The following is a 27328-nucleotide window of genomic DNA, read 5'->3' as shown; positions in this document are numbered from 1 at the left end:
AGTTTCATTAAAATAAACTAGATAAAATAATAAACTCTTTAGAATCATGTTATTGAATAATGTTTTATTTTATTTTTGGATGTATCAATTTTGAATGTATTATTCAAAAGACATACTTTCTAGTAGATATCTACTCTTTTCACATCCACTTTTTTTTTTTTGCGGTACGGGGGCCTCTCACTGTTGTGGCCTCTCTCGTTGCGGAGCACAGGCGCCGGACGCGCAGGCTCAGTGGCCATGGCTCATGGGCCCAGCCGCTCCGTGGCATGTGGGATCCTCCCCGACCGGGACACGAACCTGTGTCCCCTGCATCGGCAGGCGGACTCTCAACCACTGCGCCACCAGGGAAGCCCCACATCCACTTTTTGACGGTAACAAGATACGATGTAAGCCAGATTTTTCAGAACTTTATTTTTTTGACTTTTACATGTAAATTTTTAAGACAGTTTATGTTTAAAATGTAAAGATGAGTCATTAGTTTGCATTCACCATGGGTACTAATATGATAAGCAGTGTTCTTTACAGAAAATTTACCCACAATTCCCAGCATATATAATAGCAAGAAGAGTGATAACTGAAAATTGGGAGTCACTTATTCAAAAGCCACATCACAGTTTGTCACAAAGCATAATGCCTTTGGGCTGCAGCTTTTTTAGATGGATATAATACCTCACTTGTTTTAAAGTTTTTCTTTCCTAAAAATATCCGGAGGCATCAATTCACATTGTAAACTAATGGTGACAATTTTGTTCTAAATCCCTGAGGAAAAAACATGTCAGAATGTTGGCCAGGATTCACTTTTTTTTTTTTTTTTTAAATCTTCTACCTGGGAACCGTTTGAAAAATGGTGCTTCTAATGACATAGATGCAGATCTTGCAACATGGAGTTGTTTGCTGTCCTTTCAAAGGCAAAGCTTTATTTACACCCTGAAAATTCAAAGGCATTTGGAAATCTCTAGATTGACTTGGGCATTTATTTGACTCTGCGTCAAACACATAACCAATCCAAAACAACCAGGCTTTCTGGGCTGCCAATCTTCACCTCTGAGGTGAAATCTCAGTCAATAAAAGGCTCGTGTTAGAAACTGTGAGTGACATTTAACTAAGGGGTGCAAAATATATGGCTGTATTTTTGACACCATTCCTCCCACACAACTGTCAGCAAGTCTAAATTAACACTGGAAGTTCTATAGGCTTCAGTGATGGATGAACATATTTAAGCCACATCAGAGAACCACAGAAGTAATGAGCTTTGCAGTTTGTTCAGACACCTATATATTTGTGTTATCTTTTTTGATTTTGCTTAGCCATCTTCCTGTGTCACTACTGACACTGTTATAAAATTCATACATGTTTCTCAGATGAAATATGCTACACATTCCCCTAAGAAAGGGTATCAAGTTGTTGCTGTCATAAAACGAACATCCTTTATACCAAATCAGTAATTTTTTGTAAACCAAAAGCAAAATATAACCACCTGGAATGTGTTCAGTGTATTAGATAATATAATGTTTATATTATTTCTATAAATCATTTCAGATGTAATCTATAGGGCTTTATTTCCTTTCATGTCCTCTCCTCCTTACTTTTCCTCAGGCATTCAGAAGTTGAAGATGTGAGGAACTAATTACCAGGTTAATGTTGAGACTTAGCAAGGAATGCTTCTGTAAAATGCAAACGCATTCTTAATCATATCATCTGGCCACACAGTGCCATGCACATTCTACTGGTTGTAGAGCACATATTTCCGTGTACCCTACTGAACCCTCTTTTTCTGAAATAAAAAGATGAAAGGTGTTATGCTTTGTGACAAACTATGATGTAGCTTTTAAATGAGCTTTTAAATGGTTCCATTTTGCTTTAGATGGCAAAAACAGGTAGACAGCTATATTTGGCCCATGGACCATAGTTTGCTGACATCTATTTAGATAGTTATAAAAACTAATGTACATTCAGGAACCAGTCAAGCCCTCTATTATTTGTTGGTCATTGAAAAATAAAACATAATGAAAGGATGCTATAATTTTATTAAAGAGTGAAGCTCATATAACAGATTAAACCATTACCTTTCTGACTTAATGTCTATACATATAATAGGAAAAAATAATGCCAGAAATTTTCTGTGCTTTTGTGAAGTCTTAGAAAATGAGAAAACCAAAAATGACCTTCAGTTTTAGTCCTTTCAAAAGTCACTGTTCAGTTGTAACAATGTGCTCAGTCTGCTCTGAAAGGGCTTGTATCATATAAGTGATAAATGCTCTATTATGAAAAAAATTCTGTTCATGATGAAGCAATTTCTGCTTCTCTAGGATGATGTAAACCAAGTAAAATGTGCATATATATTCAACTGTGTGATAATTGATATTCGTGCAGTTGTTGTAACTTGCCCGTTTTTTTATTCTTCAAAGCAGATTTTAAGAGTTTAGATACAAAGATTTGAACATTTTTCATATTTCGCTTTCATTGAAATGGACTTTGAAATAAGTATTTCTACCAAGTGGACCACAGCAAGTTGATGTAAGGCAATTCTTACCAAAAAAAGGTATTTAAGATCAGAAAATTGTAAAAAGAATTATATATTTGCTTTCTGAGGATTAGGAAGTTAAACACAATAGGTAGTTTGTTTTTTATGGTTGATTCATTATTATCTTTGACTGGAAAAGTATGGCTGTAAGATGAAACCTATTCAGTTCTGGGGTTAACCAAGCAGATGTTTGGCCAAACCATATTTACCCTGGTCAGTTATTACTAGGAAAAAAAAAAAAGCCCCAGATGTTGTAGAAGCTTATTTCAGAAATTTTGAATCAAATTCCTTAACACCTGTTTAATTCTGGATCCATTTTCAGATCCTAAGCCCAAATCATGAATCTGAATGCTAGGATATTTGTTTATTAATATTTCCTTTTATGGGCATATTTGAAAATTTAATTTGTCAAAAAGTTAAATCATTATTACTTATATGGAAAATATCCAGTATATCTAAAATTTTATTAAATCTAGTAGGATCAAGAATTGCAGCAAATCAATTACTATTTTTATATATGATATTTTTCCCTTGTGATAAAAATGTATGTTTGTATTACAAATGAGATAAGAAGTGTATTTAATGAGGCTGGGCTGTTGGTGTTTTCATTGAAAGGGACTGTGCCAAGTGCTTTTCTTTTTTTTTAAACAGTGATTCCCATATTCATGATAGACACTGAGGAGTATGAAAAAGGTAGCAATTAAGGTATTTTTATCCAACATATTCATTCTAGTAAGCTGTTGAAATAGGTTAGGGGAATGATTAACGTTTTTTTAATACTTAAGACAAATTAAATTCTTAGGCTGAGGGTTGGGGGTAGAAATAGGTCAGAGTTTCCTAGATAGCTTTCTCATAGATTTAATTGAAAAAGTACAAGTAATAGATAAACTTGGAAATGTTGCTAGTCATTATCGCATCCTTAGAGGAAGTTCATGTGATGGTAAGCAGCTGATCCATATCATTAGTGAGACTCTTCCCCCAAAAATAAAGCAGTCATGGAAACTTCTAAAAACCCTAATCCTGGCACAGTCCTATAGACCTAGCCTAGTACATGTTAATGTAATTGATGGTTTATTGGGAAAGTTAGTAATTTACAAGAGGATGAGAGGCTATTATAATTGAATTTTAGTAAAGATTACCCAGTTTTTTACTGCAGAAACTAGTTAGTTGTTCACGGCATCCATTTCCCTTTTCCAGTGGGCACACACCTAGACTTATTTTTCAGGCCTTCTTTTATTTAAATATTACTATGACTGAATTCTAGCCAAGAGAATGTGTGTGGGTTTGACATGCACCACTGTCAAGCCTGGCCCATAAAACCTCTCAACTGAGCCTTCTCTCCTCCTATCTCACTCTCATCCCTTTGTGCCAACTGATGTTGATGTCCCAGGTGACCTTGCAGCCACATGTTAAATAGAGCAGAGCCCCCTTTGGGGGATCTTGCATGACTGCATGGAATTGGCAGCAGCTTGCTTTTTTCTCACCCTCACCTCAATTGTACTTACAGTATCAGCAAGACAAAAAACTACAGTCAACCTACCAGGATTGGACGTTGACACCAAAAGCAAAGACAACAAAAGGAAAAATAAACAAGTGGAACTAAATCAAACTAAAGATCTTTTGCACAGCAAAGGAAACCATGAACAAAATGATAAGGCAACCTACAGAATGGGAAAAACTACTTGCAAATCATATATCTGATAAGAGGTTAATATTCAAAATATATAAAGAACTCATCCAACTCAACAGCAAAAACAAACAAAAACAATAACAACAACAAAAAGCAATTAAAAAATGGACAGAGGACCTAAATAGACATTTTTCCAAAGAAGACATACAGATGGTCAAAAGGTATGGGTACTCAGCATCACTAATCATCAGGGAAATGCAAATACAAATTCACAGTTGGTAGACTGGCTCTTATACCAAAAAAAAAAAAAAAAAAAAAAAACAAGAAATTACCAGTGATGGTGAGCATATGAAGAAAAAGGAACCCATGTGCGCTGTTGGTGTGAATGTAAATTGGTGCCACCACTACAAAAAAACAATATGGAGCTTCCTCAACAAATTAAAAATAAAACTATCATATGATCCAGCAGTTCCACTTCGGGTAACAAAGAAAACAAAGACATTAACTCAAAAAGATGTATGCACCCCCATGTTAGTTACAGCATTATTTATAATAGCCAAGATATGGAAACAACCGAATTGCCCACTGATGCATGAATGGATGAAAAACGTGAATAATAAAGGAATATTATTCAGCTGTAAAAGAAGGAAATCCTGCCATTCATGACAGCATGGATCATCCTTGAGGGCATTATGCTAGTGAAATAAGTCAGACAGAAAAAGACAAACACCTCATTACCTCATTTATATGTGGAATCTAACAAAACCAAATTTATAGATACAGGAAACAGATTGCTGGTTGCCAGATGTGGAGGGTAGGGTTGCGGAAAATGGGTGAAGGTAGTCAAAAGATAAAAACTTCTAGTTATAAGATAAATATGTTCTGGTGAATGTAATGTACAACATGGTGACTATAGTTAACAATATTGTATCACATATTTGAAAGTTACTAATTGAGTAAATCTTAAAAGTACACATTACAAAAAAAATAATTTATAACTGTGAGGTAATGGATGTCAACTAAACTTACTGCGGTAATCATTTTGCAGTATGTACATATATCAAATTGTGTTGTGCACCTTGGACAATACAACATTATATGTCAATTATATCTCAATAAAATTGAAAATAAACCCACAATAGGATGGATAAATCCATGGTTTGACATAAGCTGAAGCATGGGACCTTCTAGATACTTATAGCAGCAGTATGTTCTTTAGTTATATTAGAACAGAAATTATAAAAGTAATAACTGCTCAATTTTTAAAAGAATCAGTACAGACCAGAAGAACAGTATTTTTAATGTCATTTGAAACCTACTATCTAAGCTATCCATGATTAACAATAGATAAATACCATTTCAGACACTTTTCCATACATACATACATACATACATAGCTAGTTTAAATAGCTAGACAGGTTGATAAAGAGAAATATCCCAGTCTTAAAAAAAGGAAAAAAAATCAGGATTTGGGAGATATTACAGCAGGTAGTAATGCTACAGTAACAAATACATCTAGAGTCTGAGATTTGAATACTGACCTGCCCACTATGGTTGTCAAGATTCAAAATCTCTCTGAGCCATCATTTCTTCAACAACAAAAGAAAAATAGTAATACTTTTTCAGAAAATTGCTGTGGAGATTAAATGAAATGCTACCTGAAAATACTAAACAATATCTAGTATATTGTGCTCAACTGATATTAATTTTCTTCCATTAAAGAAACAAATCTAATTAGTTCTTTTTATTACATAGAATAGTTTCTCTTTTTTAATTCTATTTTTGCTAATTTAAAGTGTTATCATTTTAGCATTAGTTTTCCATATTTCAACATTATCAACTAAATAAGTCACAAAATCAAAGATATTCTCACCTAGAACTGACAGGAACAATAAAAGTTCTTTGGTTAAAATTGGTTGTATAATTATAGTTTGACTAGTAATCAATATAGATGAAAAATTTCCTTCTTCATTTCTATATCAATAATTCTCATAAAATATTAGCAGGGTTTGAGCATTAACAGAAATGTTGAATTTGAAAGAATTGTTTCTTTTTGGAATTTTCTTGATATTAGCCTTACACAAAGGAGACTGAATTCTGATAAATGATCTCAATCCTTATAGCCAATAATGTAAATTAGATGGGGAAAATAGTTTTAAATGAATACATTGATGGATAATTCTATGCTTATAGATACATAAAGATGTGGGTTTCTTGAGGGCAGGAGAAGAGGATTAGAGCAAAGGGCAGAGACTATAAGAAGTGAGGGGAAAGATGAAGTAGTTTCTCCATAAGATTTAACCTGTGTGCCAGAATATGAGTAACAACTTTTCACAAAATTGTCCTCAGAAGTGTGAATTGCCTTATAAACTAGTTCTTACAAAATCTCTCATACAAAAAAAAGTAACTGAGGATACACTCTCAATTACTTTATTTTTAACAAGAACTATTGGGAAAAACACATTAGTAATTTAACACAGCTTAGTAATTACTATGAATATGAACTCACAATCATCAATTTTGAATGAGATTGCATTTCAGTCAGGGGGCTGGCAGAAAAGAGATGGCTCTGTCAAAATGGGTAATTTCAGGAGAGTTTAATAAAGATATTATTAACAAAAATTTGGGAAGTTTTTGGGAAAGTCACAATGACTTGCATATAATAGAAAATAAATTTTAGCTCCTTTCTGTAAGTTATGGCTTTTATTCCATCAGTTCCAACTTTGCCCACCTGATGTTTACCTACAGTGACCTCCGTATTTTCTTTCAGCTCAGTACTATTATTACTCAACACCCTAAATGATAGTCTAGTGAAGAACCAGACATGCAGAGAGTTATCTCATTGTTTTGTAAGTGTAGTAATAGAAGCGCATTTGGGAATATGAGAATAGCTGGTCTGACTAATGTCTTCTCAAAAGACACAACACCTCTACTGTACATTGAGTTGAGATAGTATATTCTAAGATAAAAACGGAGAGTGGGTAATTTAGCCAGAGGGAGGAGTGTCTACAGGCATATAGGCATGAAATAACATGTCACAAGTAGAATAAAAGTAGTTCAGTGTTTGTAGGAGTGCTCATAGGTAAGACTGCACAGTTGGGAAGGACATCAAACATGGAACACCACATAGGCCATATGCAGCACTTGGGTCTTTATCCTGCAGGTAGTGGGAGATTGTGAAAGAGTTGTAAACTCAGGAGTTATATGATGATAATTGCACTTCAGAAACCTCCCTCCAGCTGTATAAATCTATATTGCAAAGAAGAGAGGAAAGATTCTATTGCAATAGCTTAAGTGAACTAAGTCAATGTCAATAACATTAGTGATAAAAGGGATCAAAATCTTGGCTGCTGTTTTCAGTGGATGGTAATACTATTAAGTAAGATGGAGTTTAAAAGATGAGGAGGATATTAGAGGAGAGGTGACTATGGATGCAGGTTTTGAATGTGCTGAGTATGAGGTAGCTATGGGACATTCGGGTAGAGATGCATTTCTAGAACTCAAGAGAATAATCTGGGCTGGAGGTATGTAGTAGGAATCCTAACTTTCTTTTGTAATTTTTAAGTATGGATTCATTCAACAATATTGAATGTTTACTATGTGCTAGGCTAACCTCCAGGTAATAGTGATACAGCATTAAATGAGATAAACTAAGTAAGTGCCCTGTGAAATTCTCATTTTAAGTAACTATACTTTAAATTTAAAAACAATGTATGTATATACTTCATAAATCAAGCTGTATAAAGTGTATACAATGAAAAAGTATGTCTCTTTCTCATCCCAGGACCCCAGTTTCTTCTTTCAGAGGCAAATATTTGCAGATAAACCTCCAATTTCTTTTATTTCAATATAATTTGTCTACAAATATGCATATTCTTATATAATTATTTACATAACTGAAGTATATTTTACAGTCTTCCATATCTTTTATTTTTTATTTAACAATTTATCTTTATGTCTTTCCACAGCAATATATAAAACTTCCTTGTTTTCAGAACATAAATTAATCTATATATGTATATATATATGTGTGTGTATGTATATACATGTAATGACAACATATATGTTGTTATTGAGTGAATGCCTTCCTAAGGTAAATACAGCTTGTTTTTGGTCTTTTCCTGCTACAAATAATGCTGCAAAAAATATTTATAGAGGCACAAATTTATCAGTAATATACATTCCTAGAGATTAAATTGCTGAGTAAAAGAATGTTTATTTTAAATTTAATACCTAATTTCAAATTATTCTCCAATGAGGTCACACTAATTTACACTTCTATCAACCAAGAACCTGAACCACTGGACTGTCACTGATACAGTATATGCTGTAACTTCTTTTATCTTTCTTAGATTTTGCTTTTTGAAAAGTGAAAACATATCACATTATTATTTCTATTTATTTTTAAATTATGCATTATAATGAACCGTAACCATAAATTTATATGTGTGTATATATATATATATTTATATATCATTTATATTTTGTTTTCTTGGAGCTACATCTGTATGTCTGTTCTCAATTTTTAATTGGGTTCTTGGCCTTTTCCTCAGTATTTCATAAAAAGCTTCGGTGTATTTAAAATATTAGCCTTCTGTTAAATGTTTCAAATATATTCTTGTTTTAGAAATTGAAGCTCTGCAAAGTTAAAAAATATACCACACACAAAGTTTTTCTTTATGAGTTCTAGGTTTTGTGTAAATAAATTTCCCACTTCAATATAATTGTTAACAAACTTTTCCAAGTATCTTTTTAGCTCTGCAAATAGCTTTTTTTTAAGGATTAAATTAGTTCTGATTTTATTTATTTTTTTAAAATAAATCTTTATTGGAGTATAATTGCTTTAGAATCGTGTGTTAGTTTCTGCTGTATAACAAAGTGAATCAGCTATACATATACATATATCCCCATATCTCCTCTCTCTTGCATCTCCCTCCCACCGTCCCTATCTCACTCCTCTAGGTGGACACAAAACACTGAGCTGATCTCCCTGTGCTATGCGACTTCTTCCCACTAGTTATCTATTTTACATTTAGTAGTGTATATGTGTCCGTGCCACTCTCTCACTTCGTCCTAGCTTACCCTTTCCCTCCCCGTGTAGTCAAGCCCATTCTCTATGTCTGCATCTTTATTCCTGTCCTGCCACTAGGTTCTTCAGAACCTTTTTTTTTTTTTTTTACATTCCATATATGTGTTAGCATATGGTATTTGTTTTTCTCTTTCTGACTTACTTCACTCTGTATGACAGTCTCTAGGTCCATCTACCTCACTACAAATAACTCAGTTTCATTTCTTTTTATGGCTAATATTCCATTGTATATATGTGCCACATCTTCTTTATCCATTCATCTGTCAATGGCCACTTAGGTTGCATCCATGTCCTGTCTATTGTAAATAGAGCTGCAGTGAACAATATGGTACATGAATCTTTTTGAATTATGGTTGTCTCAGGGTATATGCCCAGTAATGGGATTGTGGGGTCGTATGGTAGTTCTATTTTTAGTTTTTTAAGGAATCTCCATACTGCTTTCCATAGTGGCTGTATCAATTTACATTCCCACCAACAGTGCAAGAGGGTTCCCTTTTCTCCCCACCCTCTCCAGCATTTATTGTTTCTAGATTTTTTGATGATGGCCATTCTGACAGGTGTGAGATAATACCTCATTATAGTTTTGATTTGCATTTCTCTAATGATTAGTAATGTTGAGCCTCCTTTCATGTGTTTGTGGGCAATCTATATATCTTCTTTGGAGAAATATCTATTAAGGTCTTCTGCCCATTTTTGGATTGGGTTGTTTGCTTTTTTGCTATTGAGCTGCCTGTATATTTTGGAGATTAATCCTTTGTCAGTTGCTTCGTTTGCAAATATTTATTCCCATTCTGAGGGTTGTCTTTTCGTCTTATTTATGGTTTCCTTTGCTGTGCAAAAGCTTTTAAGTTCCATTAGGTCCCATTTGTTTATTTTTGTTTTTATTTCCATTTCTCTAGGAGGTGGGTCAAAAAGGATCCTGCTGTGATTTATGTCATAGAGTGTTCTGCCTATGTTTTCCTCTAAGAGTTTGATAGTTTCTGGCCTTACATTTAGGTCTTTAATCCATTTTGAGTTTACTTTTGTGTATGGTGTTAGGGAGTGTTCTAATTTCATTCTTTTACATGTACCTGTCCAGTTTTCCCAGCACCACTTATTGAAGAGGTTGTCTTTTCTCCATTGCATATTCTTGCCTCCTTCATAAAGATAAGGTGACCATATGTGGGTGGGTTTATCTCTGGGCTTTCTATCCTGTACCATTGATATATATTTCTGTTCTTGTGCCTGTACCATACTGTCTTGATTACTGTAGGTTTGTAGTATAGTCTGAAGTCAGGGAGCCTGATTCCTCCAGCTCCATTTTTCTTTCTCAAGATTGCATTGGTTATTCAGGGTCTTTTGTGTTTCCATACAAATTGTGAATTTTTTTGTTCTCATTCTTTGAAAAATGCCATTGGTAGTTAAATAGGATTACATTGAATCTGTAGATTGCTTTGGGTAGTATAGTCATTTTCACAATGCTGATTCTTCCAATCCAGGAACATGGTGTATCTCTCCATCTGTTTGTATCATCTTTAATTTCTTTCATCAGTGTCTTATAGTTTTCTGCATACAGGTCTTTTGTCTCCTTAGATACGTTTATTGCTAGATATTTTATTCTTTTAGTTGCAGTGGTAAATGGGAGTGTTTCCTTAATTTCTCTTTCAGATTTTTCATCATTAGTGTATAGGAATACAAGAGATTTCTGTGCATTAATTTTATATCCTGCTACTTTACCAAATTCATTGATTAGCTCTAGTAGTTTTCTGGTAGCATCTTTAGGATTCTCTATGTATAGTATCATGTCACCTGCAAACAGTGACAGCTTTACTTCTTCTTTCCAATTTGGATTCCTTTTATTTCTCTTTTTTCTCTGATTGCTGTGGCTAAAACTTCCAAAACTATGTTGAATAATAGTGGTGAGAGTGGGCAACCTTGTCTTGTTCTTGATCTTAGTGGAAATGCTTTCAGTTTTTCACCATTGAGAACAATGTTGGCTGTGGGTTTGTCATATATGGCCTTTATTATGTTGAGGTAAGTTCCCTCTATGCCTGCTTTCTACAGGGTTTTTATCATAAATAGGTGTTGAATTTTGTTAAAAACTTTTTCTGCATCTATTGAGATGATCATATGGTTTTTCTCATTCAATTTGTTAATATAGTTTATCACATTGATAGATTTGCATATATTGAAGAATCCTTGCATTCCTGGGATAAACCCCACTTGATCATGACATATGATCCTTTTAATGTGCCATTGGATTTTGTTTGCTAGTATTTTGTTGAGGATTTTAGCATCTATGTTCATCAGTGATATTGGCCTCTCTTTTCTTTTTTTGTGACATCTTTGTCTGGTTTTGGTATCTGGGTGATGGTGGCATCGTAGAATGCGTTTGGATGTGTTGCTCCCTCTAATATATTTTGGAAGAGTTTGAGAAGGAAAGGTGCTAGCTCTTCTCTAAATATTTGATAGAATTCACCTGTGAAGCCATCTGGTCCTAGGCTTTTGTTTGTTAGAAGATTTTTAATCACAGTTTCAGTTTCAGTGCTTGTGATTGGTCTGTTTATATTTTCTATTTATTACTGGTTCAGTCTTGGAAGGTGGTACTTTTATAAGAAGTTTTCCATTTCTTCCAGGTTGTCCATTATTAGCATAGAGTTGCTTATAGTAATCACTCATGATCCTTTGTATTTCTGCAATGTCAGTTGTTACTTCTCCTTTTTCATTTCTAATTCTATTGATTTGAGTCTTCTCCTTTTTTTCTTGATGAGTCTGGCTAATGGTTTATCAATTTTGTTTATATTCTCAAAGAACCAGCTTTTAGTTTTATTGATCTTTGCTATTGTTTCCTTCATTTCTTTTTCATTTATTTCTGATCTGATTTTTATGATTTCTTTCCTTCCGCTAACTTTGGGGTTTTTTTGTTCTTCTTTCTCTAATTGCTTTAGGTATAGGTTTAGATTGTTTATTTGAGGTGTTTCTTGTTTCTCGAGGTAGGATTGTATTGCTATAAACTTCCCTCTCGGAACTGCTTTTGCTGCATCCCATAGGATTTGGGTCATCGTGTTTTCATTGTCATTTGCTTCAACGTTTTTTTTTTTTTTTTTTTTTGGCTGCATCAGGTCTTCGTTGTGCTGCACGGGCTTCTCATTGCAGTGGCTTCTTGTTGCGGAGCATGGGCTCTAGGTGCATGGGCTTCAGTAGTTGTGGCTCGCAGGCTCTAGAGCGCAGGCTCAGTATCTGTGGTGCACGGGCTTAGTTGCTCCGTGGCATGTGGGATCTTCCAGGACCAGGGATCGAACCCATGTCCCCTGCATTGGCAGGCAGATTCTTAACCACTGCACCACAAGGGAATTCCCTTTTCAGTATATTTTTTTATTTCCTCTCTGATTTCTTCAGTGATCTCTTGATTATTTAATAGTGTATTGTTTAGCCTCCATGCGTTTTTATTTTTTACAGTTTTTGTTCCCTGTAATTGATATCTAGTCTCATAGTGTTGTGGTTGGAAAAGATACTTGATACAATTTCAGTTTTCTTAAATTTACCAAGGCTTGATTTGTGACCCAAGATACAATCTATCCTGGAGAATGTTCCATGAGCACTTGAGAAGAATGTGTATTCTGTGGTTTTTGGATGGAATGTCCTATAAATATCAATTAAGTCCATCTTGTTTAATGTGTCATTTAAAGCTTGAGTTTCGTTATTTTCATTTTGGATGATCTGTCCATTGGTGAAAGTGGGGTGTTAAAGTCCCCTACAATGATTGTGTTACTATTGCTTTCCCCTTTTATGGCTGTTAGCATTTGCCTATGTATTGAGGTGCTCTTATGTTGGATGCATAAATATTTGTCATTGTTATATCTTCTTCTTGGATTGATCCCTTGATTGTCCTTCTTTTTCTATTGTAATAGTCTTTATTTTAAAGTCTATTTTGTCTGATATGAGTATTGCTACTCCAGCTTTCTTTTGATTTCCATTTGCATGGAATATCTTTTTCCATCTCCTCACTTTCAGTCTGCATGTGTCCTTAGGTCTGAAGTGGGTCTCTTTCAGACAGCATATATAAGGTCTTGTTTTTGTATCCATTCAGCCAGTCTATGGCTTTTGGTTGGAGCATTTATCCATTTACTTTTAAGGTAGTTATTGATTTGTATGTTCCTATTACCATTTTCTTAATTGTTTTGGGTTTGTTATTGTAGGTCTTTTCTTTCTCTTGTGTTTCCTGCCTAGAGAAGTTCCTTTAGCATTTGTTGTAAAACTGGCTTGGTGGTGCTGAATTCTCTTAGCTTTTGCTTGCCTGTAAAGGTTTTAATTTCTCCATGAAATATGAATGAGATCCTTAAAAAAAATTAAAACATAATAAAAAAGGAAAAGAAGAGAGCAACCAAACCAAAAAACATATCCACCAATGATAACAAGCACTAAAAACTATACTAAAACAAAAAAAACCGGACAGACAGAACCCTAGGACAAATGGTAAAAGCAAAGCTATTCAGACAATATCACACAAAGAACCATACACATACATGTTCACAAAAAGAGAAAAAAAATGTATATCTATATAATATATATTATATATAGTATATATATATATAATAAAAGAAGAGAGCAACCAAATCAATAATATAATCTACCAGTGATAATTAGCTCTAAATACTAAACTAAGATAAACATAAAACCAGAAATAAATTATATGCAGAAAGCAAACCCCAAGTCTGCAGTTGCTCCCAAAGTCCACCACCTCAATTTTGGGATGATTTGTTGTCTATTCAGGTATTACACAGATGCAGGGTACATCAGGTTGATTGTGGAGATTTAATCCACTGCTCCTGAGGCTGCTGGGAGAGATTTCCCTTTCTCTTCTTTGTTTGCACAGCTCCTGGGGTTCAGCTTTGGATTTGGACCTGCCTCTGCATGTAGGTCACCTGAGGGCATCTGTTCTTTGTTCGGACAGGACGAAGTTAAAGGAACAGCTGATTTGGGGGCTTGGCTCTCTCAGGCCGGGGGGAGGGAGGGGTACAGAATGTGGGGCGAGCCTGCAGTGACAGAGGCCGGTGTGACATTGAAACAGCCTGAGGTGCGCCGTGTGTTCTCCCAGCAAGTTGTCCCTGGATCACGGGACCGTGGCAGTGGCGGGCTGCACAGGCTCCCAGGAGGGGATGTGTGGAGAGTGACCTGTGCTTGCACATAGGCTTCTTGGTGGCTGCAGCAGCAGTGTTAGCATTTCGTGCCCGTCTCTGGTGTCCGCCTGATAGCTGCGGCTCACACCCGTCTGTGGAGCTTATTTAGGTGGTTCTCTGAATCCCCTCTCCTCGCACACCCCAAAACAATTCTCTCTTGCCTCTTAGGCAGGTCCAGACTTCTTCTAGGACTCCCTTGTTATTAGCTGTAGTGCACTAGCCCCCTTCAGGCTGTGTTCACGCAGCCAACCCCAGTCCTCTCCCTGGGGTCTGACCTCCGAAGCCCAAGCCTCAGCTCCCAGCCCCCACCAGCCCCAGTGGGTGAGCAGACAAGCCTCTCAGGCTGGTGAGTGCTGGTTGGCGCCAATTCTCTGTGCGGGAATCTCTCCGCTTTGCGCTCTGCACCCCTGTTGCTGTGCTCTCCTCTGTGGCTCCGAAGCTTCCCTCTGCCACCCCGTCTCCGCCAGTGAAGGGGCTTCCTAATGTGTGGAAACCTTTCCTCCTTCACAGCTCCCTTCCAGAAGTGCTGGTCCCATCCCTATTCTCTTGTCTCTGTTTTTTCTTTTTGCTTTTGCCCTACCCAGGTACGTGGGGAGTTTCTTGTATTTTGGAAAGTCTGAAGTCTTCTGCCAGCGTTCAGTAGGTGTTCTCTAGGAGTTGTTCCACATGTAGATGTATTTTTGATGTATTTGTGGGGAGGAAGGTGATCTCTCCATCTTATTCCTCCCCCATCTTGAAGCTATCCCCCACAAATAGCTTTAATTAAAGTTCACAACAAGTCTGCAAGGTTTGTAGTAACATTTCACTTTTGCAATCAGGAAACTGAGACTGAGAGAGGTTGAGAAACTAGGTTTTGGTCACAAAACTATTAAGTGATTGAACCCCAGTTTGAAACCAAACTCTGACTCAGAGCACTGGGCAAGTTAACACGAGCCTAAAGAGAACACGCAGTCATCCCTTTAGATGATTCTTCCCTTTCCTTTCTGAGAAGACTGCTGAGCCAATTGCAGTGGCTGGCATTGTTTTTAATGGGAAAAAAGTAGTGCATTACAGAAAGGAGTCTACAAAACTTCCAACCAAGCAACCAAAAGAGAGTTTCTGCCTATTGTTTTCATAGAAAACTATTTTTGTTGATTTTAAAAGAGCCTAGGAACAACTGATTCATTTATTATGTCAAACAGTAAGTTTTGAACACTTGTATGTGTCAGACTATTTTCAAACACTCTTAAGTGATAAACTGTCTGTAGATCGGCAGAGCCCTTTATCTCAAGTAGCTCACATTGAGACAATTCCTTTTCCCTGTGCTGTGCTTTCTCTTTTCTTTCCCTTGTTTTTCTTTTTTAAGGAGGCAACATGTCTTTATTTTTTGTGGGGTGTGTGTGTGTGTTTGTGTGCACTAGAACTTCCTGTATAAAATCAAAAGAAGGGTTTTGTAAATATTATCATTTTCAATAGCATAATCTCTGTCTGGATCCTGTGATGTGCAGCCCAGATTCTCTGCCAAAACTGAGTTGTTTCTTCTGTTCGCTGGTGATGGTGTGCCTGATGGCTCTTAGAGCTGAGTCCCTCTTCAGGTCTTATCTTCAGTCAGACCCACCATGATGTCCCCTGACAAGGGCAGTCCTAATCTCATGAATGCTTCATGCAGCAGTATAAGGGCCTGGGCCTTGACCTCAAACTGGGACAACTTTTGAAGGGTGGTGCCAGGTCTGGAACTCCCCATGGGATTATCTGAGGCCTCTCTTTCAATAGCTTTGCACTTCAGCATTACCTGCCCAATGCTGCTTTCTTTAGCCCTTTCTTTAGAGTCTCCTGAGACCCTCCCCAATAAACACCCCTGCACACAAATCTTGGATGCATGGACCATTTCCCTGGACCTGACCTATGACACTTTCATTGCCAGTTCTCTTGGAGAAATGTTCCTATTTCAGCCAATTTCCTTTATCTTCTGTTTTCAGTCTTTGCCTGAACAAGCCCTAAATCTGCCATTTTTAATGTCTGTTTTTGAAAACAAAGTCATATGTACTGACTTTTAGAAGTTTTATTGGTAGGAGGAGAGTCACTTTTTCTTTAAAAAAAAAATTTTTTTTTCACTGATGCTTTTCTAGCAAAACCTAATTCAAACTGTCCACAACTCTTAAATCTCATAAACTGAAGGATAAACCTTGTAATATTAGGCCTTCCTATAAAATTTCAGTTGTAAATTTTGAGATTTTTGTCCAGAGCCTAAAATTGGCTATGAAAGTGAGGAAAATAAAAACAACAATAAACTAAAAAAAAAATTAAGTCACCCAAAAGTTGTTTAAGTGAACCATTTTTTACCCAGAAGTTATTTGTCTCAAGGTTGATGATTAAAATTCAGGGCAAATCTAACTAATTAAACTTACTACCTCCATAATTCTATGCTGTTCCTAAGATCTGTCTTTAAAATTTTAATAATACTGTTTTAAAAACAAATCATATAGTTTTTGTGTGTAGAGGATATTATGTAATTAATTTATTGGGCTCTTTTTTCCCTAAACTACTGGGAGGTTTGTTCCCAAGACTGAATTTTCCAAAGTGTACAGTCTGAATAACTAATGTTTATATTAATTTGACTGAAATCGAGTCCCTCCATGTGGCAGATAATCTTTTCAGCACTTGTGAAACAGTGGTGAATGAGATTGGTAAGGTCCCTTCATGTAAGTGTGTGTTCCCGATAAGACAGTATAAATTCTCTGTATTAGGGAAGGTGTTGTAATGAATCTTGAAGTACTATATTCTGATGTTTTAAGGACAGGATTTTTTAAAGGCCAGAACAATCAAGTGGTATAACTAACAGGCAATTGTAAGGCACTCTACAACTTTTGAAATTAGACATGGTAAAGCCTCTTATGCATTTAATGAGCCCCTACTATTGGGCAAGCTCAGTTTTCAGTTTCCCTTTTCTAATACGTACTATTCAGTCCCTTTGTGTCTATTATTGTTATTATCCATCTTCCTTTTGTTCAAAACAGAGATTATGTCTTTATCCTCTATGCTTAGTTTTCTATATTGTTTTCATGGTAAAGAACCATCAAGAAGGTGTTACTACAAATTCAGTTATTTTTCCTCATTCTTTATACATGAGGGGATCAAGAAAATTATATGATTGTTAACTCAAATATTTATTAAACAGCTACAATGTGTCCGACACTGTTCTACATATAATAACCAAGGTAATTAAATTCTCTGCTTTCATGGAGTTTTATTCTACTGCGAAACAAAGGCAATAAATGAAATCATTTCACAGTGATGTTGTCATGAATAAATATCTCAGGAAGATATGCTACAGAGGGATGTGGGTTTGGGTGGATGGTGTCATGTGGTTAAGGGTTAATACTTTATATTGGGAATCAAGAAAAGCTTCCTGAAGGTCCAAACAATGTGAAATAAGGGAAGGAGAGACTACTCCCTAGCTTTATCCTGTTAATAATCCCCAATGTTAAACACAAAATGCACACTCACCCTCATGTATATTTTAGAACAAACTCAGCATTTTTCACATGCCTTATGAGACCTTATTGTTCTCCTCTTGGTGCACATATATCTAGTCTTACATTTGACCTGTGTGTTTAGGTTTAATCTCTTGTATCAAATATCTACATTTGTAATCCCATCCCTTTTCAATTTCTTGAGCAGCATTCAACACAACAGCTTCTAATATTGAAAGCAGCCCCAGAAGAAAAACAAATGAAACCCAGAAAAAAATATCTGCAGAAATTGTCATAAGACTTACCAAGTCTAAGGAGAGTTTGAGGTTCAGAGCAACAAATGTACCATATTTCAATGGACCATTTACTATATTTCAAGCATGAAGTTTTGGGCCATTCCTGGTCCTCTTTCATCCATCAAGTCATGAATATCTACCTATATTCAATTACTAACTAAATGAACACACACCTAATGAATAAAATTGGGCAATGTCTCTAGACATTTTTATTCGCTGTCTAAAGCCCAATTTTTCTTCCATTCCTTCCATACTTCAGGCAGGGCTTTAGGAGTTAAATCCAGACTTGAGAAAGCAAGAATTGCTCTACCCAGTTGTAACCATTATTAGATTCCCTGCTCTTATTTGCTTTCTCATTCTGCCCTCCTCTCTACCTCCCATTCAAGACATCCAAAACACAATCCCTGCCTAGGAAATCCTGCCTGTGTTGTAAGGTCTGGTTAATTGTCACTTCTCCAAGGAAGTGTCTCTGCCTGTTTTAGCTCATGTTGAACTTTCCCTTTTCAAAACCTCCTTCGCATGAAGAGTCACCATCTTACTCTGCAGCACACTACATTTTATTTATGCATTCTCTCGGCTAACATGTATTTCTGTAAAGAAAGAAAGCTGCTTCCTGCAGTAGTCTACTTTCCAGTACAGAACTCAGTAAATACCTATTACTTCAGGACTTGTTCTAGACGAGCTTAGAACTAGTCTAAGCTAAATTGGAAAATAGTTGATACAATACTTCAGATTTCCTATGACCCTACTCTTCCCACCCTTCTTACTTTTTCAAAATGACAGATTAGGGCTTCCTTGGTGGTGCAGTGGTTGAGAGTCCGCCTGCCGATGCAGGGGACACGGGTTCGTGCCCCGGTCCGGGAAGATCCCACATGCCGCGGAGCGGCTGGGCCTGTGAGCCATGGCCACTGGACCTGCGCGTCTGGAGCCTGTGCTCCGCAACGGGAGAGGCCGCAACAATGAGAGGCCCGCATACCGTAAAAAAATAAAAAATAACAGATTGGTCAAACCTGACCTAGCCTCCCCATCAAGTATTCTCACAGTCTGTCAAAAGGCCAAGGTGTGTAAACCTTCAATGAGATATTAAAGAGGGAATGATGCAAATATAGGAGTTTTAGGAGGCCAAAAAAAATTTTTTTGGAAACAGATATCTTTTTCTTCCTCTCAATTCAATACAGAGGCCATTGTTCTCAGTACCAATCCAGAATAGAACTCTGCTGCAATTGTTTATAATTCCTTCTTCTGATGGAAACTTGTGGTTGTTCCTGGCAAACCAGTTAACTCTATGTCATCAAAATATTAAGATAATAAACAAAAGAAGAAACCAACAATGAGAAAGTTAAAAAAAAAAAAGTGTTCTTTGCCCACATTCTGGTACAGGGGGCTGTATTGTTGAGTTCAGTCTTTCAAGAGATTTTGTTTATCCTCTTCAGCCATCAACCTTCTTAAGGAGCTTTTGATATCTTTTTTTGATGTTCTGATGCCTACTGTAATGCAGACTGTTTATTATTATTTTTAAATTTTTGAGCTTTACTGCATTGAATGAACATTCCAGTTACTAAATGCATTGAGTAATTAACCAATGAAAAGGTGATTAAGTAACTCTGCAAGGGGCTGAGGATAGACAGTTTCCTTTGAAGGATTTAAGGAATCTGATTCTAGTTCGTTTCCAATTTTACCTTCTGCACAGTAAATCCCTTATGATTCTTGAATAATGGGAGGTTAGAGGAATAAAAATATACTCACAAGCAACGGTCTAGAGGCAGAACAATAGGAAATGTCATCATCCTCCCTGGCAATATTCTGGGTGGGAAAAGTCATCACCTAATGAAAAAAGCACTTTGATGGATTAATGTAGTGGGGTTTAAGAGAAATACTCTGATCATTGCAAAATCAGTGAGGATGAAAAATGTGAGCAGGTAATTGAATAGGAAACATTTATATGGCATTGAAGCTGTGCTGGCAAAAAAATTATTATTAAAGTAACCTTTTATTTAATATATCATCACCTATAAGATGTGCTTTGTAAAATTTCAGCTTGGAAGGACTTCCTTTAGAGTAGCGTAAAGTTTTGGCAACTCTTTTTATTAAAGGATTCTGTAACTGAACCTGAGCATAGTTTAGGGTATATAAATTAAAATGAACTTCAGAAACCACATAGGCAAGCATTTTGTAGTATAAAGACTTTTCAATTAATCATGGAAATGGTCAGTACATACCTTCCTTATGATCAGGACTTACCTTAATAATTTTTATATTCTGTGTTTTATGAAGTAGCATGGCAAAAAAGAAATACTGAAAGCTAACCAGAACACCCTTATATAAAATATTTCATACATAGTCATAAACTAGGAATATTTATCCCTTAAAATGGAAGTTATTTTAATATCTTTTTTTTTTCATTTCTATTCATACGAGGAAGTAAGGAGAATCATCACATCACTATGGTTTCTGGGGACCAGGGTTAGGGTAAGGAGCTAAACTCTTCTGCACCCTTCTACCCTGTTCCAGAATCTCCTGTGCCACCCCCCACCCCGCATCATTAGTTTGGGAAGTTGATTGTGTTCTCATGCCCCTTTCCTTATTTAGTTGCTAGTGGTTATTATATTAAATGTTTATTGCTGGCTTTTAAAATTGTGTTAGGAATTTGAGGGTAGGGAAATTCTGCATTGCTGTCTCAATTTGTCACCGTCATCAGATCTTGGTTATCTTTTAGGCATTCTGATTATGGAAAGAAGAGAACTCAGTTTATTGTCACTATGTTCAGTAACTTCACTCTACCACTTGGTAGTCTCCATTATTATCAGAGAATAGTCCTCAGGCCTGAAACAATATTTGGAGAGACTTTGATCATATGATTTTTGTCTTCATTAAATTTCATTCTGTAGCTACTCTTTTTTAAGGTAAGGAATATTCCTTTTCCATACAGTAGAGGGATATGAGGTTTGCTTTCAAACGACTTTGAATTTTTAAAAAGCTAGTAAAAAAAAATGAGTTCATTTAATTTGAAAATAGTGTATCATTTAATAACAATATAAGTGGAAATTGAATGGCAAAAATCAGGAGAGTGGCACCAAAATAAAATTTGAGAAGCATTGCCTTGCTTGATACCACTTTAAAAAAGAGACTCAGATGCAGAGAAAATAACAGAGAAACTGATGCAACTGGAGAGGACCCAGAATGAGAAGGACCAGAAAGGAGGTGGCAGCAGGCAGGACCAGACTAGTAGCAAAATTGGAGAGATGCTGAGCCCAAGGGAGCTGGGCTTCTGTTCCCAGTCCCTCCAACTCAAGGTCAAGATGAGAAAGTGGAGCTCTGAGTCAGCTAGTGAGGTCAAGTGAAGAGTGAACTGCAGAAACTGAGGATGAAGCCCAGAGGATTCCATGCCCTGTAATTAAACAATGAGCTGAAAGAGGATGAAGTCCAAAGGTTAAAACCAAGTACATGACAGGAAGTAGAATCAGCTACCAAACAAAACAAGCCAGATCACAGAGGAAAATGTCACCCATTCTTCTTTTAAATCAAAGCAATGGCCATTTTTTAAAATATATTTCAATTCTTTCTTTCTTTGCAGTTCTCATGTGACACTGCCTCATAGTAATGTAGAAAGTGTTAGCTTTAAGAACTGTTTTGAAATACCAATTTAGAACTAGTATGTATGGGTCAAAAGTTATCTAAATTTAACATAAATGATGTAATTATGTGAAGTGTTGAGGAAAATGATATTTATATTAATATCTGTCTGCATAGAATGCCTTTAATCTCATTAGTCATTCATGGAAGTTACTTCGATTTCTCTGCAACACTTCTTAAGTTAATCATTTCAAGCCTCTGAAGAGATAATCCAGATAGCTTTATTTTGTCAAATGTTTAGTATTCTTTGTTAATGATGCCATAATATCTAGTAAGTGGTCCTCAGTTGTGTCTCCAAACACATAATAGCTACCTTAATGCATACTTAATCATTCATAAATCCTTATTAATACTGTAAAAATTATAAAAATATTTGTCTCTTAATTAAGAATCTCTGTGTAGGCTATAAATGTGACTAGCAAACTAAAGATAGACTGCACACAACCTGGCATGCATTTCCACCTATCTTACTACATCCTCCCTGAAATGTAGTTGGGAAGTGCCAAGTATCATTTCTTTGTAGATATGTGCTCTATGGCAGATTCCATGGAGAAAAGCATTTTCAAAACTGACCTTCTATATCATTCAAAATGTTGTCCTTGACATGAATTTCTGCCATATACTTAGAAGGCAAACACGTGGAGGCTCTCATCTATATAAGACCGTCACACATACACACACATTATTTACCACCCTTAGTCTTTACCAATATATTAATAATGCATGTGTGTGTATCACTGTAATGTGGGTTTTATCCTGAAGAGCTTATCTGTTGATTTATTCAATCCTTACATAACTCTATGATGTAAATACTATACTACCATTACCTTCCAAGGTCATTAATGAAAGATATTTTATTCATCCTTGTACAATCTATTCATAGCACAGGTTTTGGCATAGAATGTTACTATGAATAAATGTATCATCAATGAAGGAATGCTTTGTACTTTAAAGATAGCTAAACTGAAGGACAGATACTCTGAGTAACGCACTTAAGAACACACTGCCTAGTTAGGACTCAGACATCAAGCCAGGTCTTTGCTTTTTAAGTATCATCATTGGTTAAGAGTTTGGACTTTGGTATCTCATGAACTTGTACTAAAATTCTGACATGTCTATATTCCATCCTATATGCCAACAACTTTGTAGAATGTTTTGGTCTACATATTTCTGCTTTAAAAGTCTGTTTTGTAACCTATAAAATGTAGATAAAAGCAAATCCAAACTTAGTGAATTATTGTGAGAATTAAAGATAATACAGATCAAGCACTTATTCTAGTGCCAGTACAAGCTAAAAAAAAGTCCTCATGTGTATTAACTATTAACATTCTACCATATCAGTCTACCTCTTTATATAATGCAAGTGAAACATAAACTGCATTTGGGTTGCAAGAAGGAAAAGAAAACAAGAAAAGTTTGGAACAACTTATAAGAAGCAGAGGTCAAAAATAATGTTAAAAGTGACATGCATGTTTACACAGCAAATCTTGTATATTCCTATAGTGGTTGTTTGGGGAATAAGAAAAAGAAATGCAGAGATAAGTACAGTATCAGCCAGTGGCACTTTTCTAAAGAATAATGAGTATATTCGTTCGAAACAAGAGAGGATCCTAGAACTGAAGGTGAGATTCCTAATGACATTGAACAAACCAACATTTTTAGTTCAAGCTGAAATCAAGATTAATATTTCCTGAATAAATTTAATGGTTCAGATCCCAAATTCTCAAATCAGAGTCCCTGGATTTGAATCTTGGCCCTACCACTTACTAGCTGTGTGACTTTTGGCAAGTTACTTAACCTTTCTGTGTTTCAGTTTCCCACTTATAAAATGGGGATAATAATTATACCTATTTGATATGTTTGCGATAAAAATATAATACATTTACATTTATAAAATAGCAGAGAGTAAGGTGATACTAAGCATTTATCAAATAAACAAGAGCATTCATTCAATTTCCTTAAAACAAAAAGTCCCAGGTGAAACCTCTCTGACAATTACAACATAAAATGTACAATTCACAGCTTTAGTGGAAATTAGTGTATCATATTCAACTGGGGACAGCACTTTGGAAAAGATTTGAAGTGGAATGCAAATGCCGTGAGGACAGGCATTAACATGCAATGTGTATGGTTTTACCCTAGATCAGGGGTCCCCAACCCTTGGACCAGTACCGGTCAGTGGCCTGTTAGGAACTGGGTCGCACAGCAGGAGGTGAGTTGTGAGCGAGCAAAGCTTCATCTGTATTTACAGCCGCTCCCTATCCCTGGCATTACTGCCTGAGCTCCGCCTCTTGTCAGATGGGGGCGGCATTAGATTCTCTTAGTGAACTGCACATGTGAGGGATCCAGGTTGTGAGCTCCTTGTGAAAATCTAATGCCTGATGATCTGAGGTGGAGCTGAGGCAGTGATGCTAGCACTGGCGATCGGCTGCAAATATAGATTATCATTAGCAGAGAGGTTTGACTGCACAGAGACCATAATAAATCAATTGCTGGCAGACTCATATCAAAACGCTATCAGTGAGTGGCAAGTGAAGACAAGCTCCAGGCTTCCGCTGATTCTGCATTATGGTGAGCTGCCTAATTATTTCATTATATATGACAATGTAATAATAATAGAAATAAAGTGCACAGTAAATGTAATGCACTTGAATCATCCCGAAACCACCCCCCTGCCCCGGTCCGTGGAAAAATTGTCTTCCATGAAACCGGTCCCTGGTGCCCAAAAGGTTGGGGACCGCTGCCCTAGATGATTTGTATGTTTGGCTAGCACATACAGTCACTCAACAATTATGTATTGGATAAATGACTAAAGCAAAAATGGTTTGCTTAACTATGTACCAAATCATCCTGTAGACATAGTTTCAAGATCCTTCTTTCCCTTTAATAACATTTGTTCTTAGCTCATTCTTCTATCAGAAATTATGACAAAAATTACCTTAAAGAGATACATAACTGATACCAACTAAAGTTTTATATCTGCAGTTGTACCTACATGTTAATCAGATATTTCCTCTAACCAAAGCAACGTTATTTCATAAACAACTGCTCAATGAGAAAGATATATTTATCAGTGGCATTTTCTCCAGTCTCCCTCATATAGCCTTACACATATTTAGGTAAAAAGATTAGTCATGTTCTAATAATATTGGCTAAATTTACATAGTATCTAACTTGCATTAGGCGCTTGCTATGTGTGGTTTCTTCATTATTTCATCCTCTCCTCCAAAAATAGTACATTTAAGACACAGTTAAATCAGGGGATTTAAATTATTTGTCCAAGCCCAGAGAGCTAGTAAGTGGCAATACAGAGGTCCCCACCTCCAGATATCTGACTCCAGAGCTGTGGGTGACTTGTGATGGGACAATATCAAGGACTTGCCCAATAAAACATATTAGAAAGGTCATTCTTTATATTAAGATGGTGTCTTGAAACATTCTAAGAATGAATCAACCCAAATTTTAAGGATATGATACAAGTGTCAGCAGACCTAAACTCTCAATATACTCAAATAATTGGCACCAACTGTGTAATACAATTATTATTCCTTTCCCTTTGAATTAAATATTTTCCTTGCGGTTGCACAATAGCAGGTGTGGTACCTGCTAGAGAACCTCTCCCAGCAAGACTTGTCATTACCCAACCAACTAGAGAGAGGTTCACCGGACCATTGAAGCTGGACTCATAGATTCCTGATTCAGCGGCTGTGCCTTAGGCCGTTTATACTCAGATACTCTTTTGATGCTTCCAGGGAATATGTCAAATGACAATAACTGTCACTACTACTGTGACCTGTTTAAATTTTTTAAAAGCAAAGCTATGATAATTTTCTATCTTGGTCATACTAGTGACCTGTGGTAATTCTCCTTAGACCTGGAAATACAGGATGGCTGTGACTTTGCCTCACTTTTCGGGTGAGTACCTAATGTGAATTTACGTTAAAAATAAAGAGCATGAAGATTCAGAAAGTAAAATTTATGTGGTTAAAATGTCTGAATTAGAAACCCATGATTTACTTCTCTGAGGACTTTTGTCCAACAGAAGTTTCACAGTTGCCAACTCTGTTTCTCCTTTTCATGCATTGGCCCTTCTAGAGTATGGAGCATATAATTACATATGATATTATAAAGGGCAAATAATGTTCTTGGCAATGTCACACGTAAAACAGGTGAGTTTTAATGAGAAAGTGCAAAGCTTTTCGATTCATTTGCATACATAACTGTCTTTTTATCTTCTGAAGCACGCGGTATTATATAACAATGATCATTTGTTCTACTTATGGCATCTCTTCTGTAGAGAGTAAAGATTGGACTAAAAATAAGCACCAATATCTGTTTTGTATTATTAATAAATGTTATGAGCCCTTGTAGAGGTAGCTGGTACTGATGATTGAGATGAGCTATTCTCTCCATCACCATATCCTGATTTGGCAGAAAAATGACAGAAAAAATTCACTTTGATCCAAAGGACAGTAGGAGTGACAGTCTCCTTAATGGGAAGGGGACATGATTTTTAAAAAGTTTTGTAAGTAGTCCTGCAGTTTAAAACATCAGAGAAAAGATCTGCTGAAAGGCCTCTGCTCTTGCAAATGAATGCCCTGCAGGCTTGAGATAGGTTTGTTTCTAAATGTTACCTTCCTAACACTCTGAACTCGGGAGTTCTGTTCTATAAGCCAATGAAAGGGCCAAAATGCAGGAGTGAAAATTATTGTGCTGTAGTTTCAGTGGTCAGATGTTTCTCGCATTTTTTGATGTCTAGAATCCTCTGTTAAACCATGAAGATTAATAGCCCTACTTGACAAGTGGATCATTTAAAGTGTTAAGCATCAGTGATAAGCTAACCATCTGATGGTTGGAACAAGCTAGTAGGGAAAGAAGCACTCTGTCACAGACCAGTGATCCAGTAGATATGTAGATCGTTTGATGTCAGCAGTGTTAGTTCCTCCACGTGTTCACTAGAGCTGCCTCGGAAGAAAAAACAAAAGGCAGCAATGAGACTGTATGCTCATAGTATTTGCCACCTATTTAGCAATATAAAGACAAGTGAAATAGCTTGAATAATTACCGTCCCGTGGAGAAAATTCTGACTTTTATAAAGTTCCTTTAAAACTTACAGAAATAAACTTGGGGAGGTTTTATTTACTTTATTTCCCCCTCTTCTTTGCCATTCTGAAAGAATTGAGCTCTGGTTCTTCAAGAACAGAGGTTCTTAATGTGCAATCTCAGGACCAGAAACATCAGCATCCCCTGAGAACATGTTAAAAATACATGCTCTAGGGCTTCCCTGGTGGCACAGTGGTTGAGAGTCCACCTGCCGATGCAGGGGACGCGGGTTCATGTCCCGGTCCGGGAAGATACCACATGCCGCGGAGCGGCTGGGCCCGTGAGCCATGGCCGCAGAGCCTGCGTGTCCAGAGCCTGTGCTCCACAACAGGAGAGGCCACAACAGTGAGAGGCCTGCATACCGAAAAAAAAAAAAAAAAAACATACTTTCAGAATCCACCCCACATCTACTGAACTAGAGACCCTGGGGGTGTGCTTAGCA

This window comes from Globicephala melas, chromosome 2 (genome assembly GCF_963455315.2).
Source record: "Globicephala melas chromosome 2, mGloMel1.2, whole genome shotgun sequence".
Classification (NCBI taxonomy): Eukaryota; Metazoa; Chordata; class Mammalia; order Artiodactyla; family Delphinidae; genus Globicephala; species Globicephala melas.
This window is presented reverse-complemented; position numbering follows the sequence as displayed.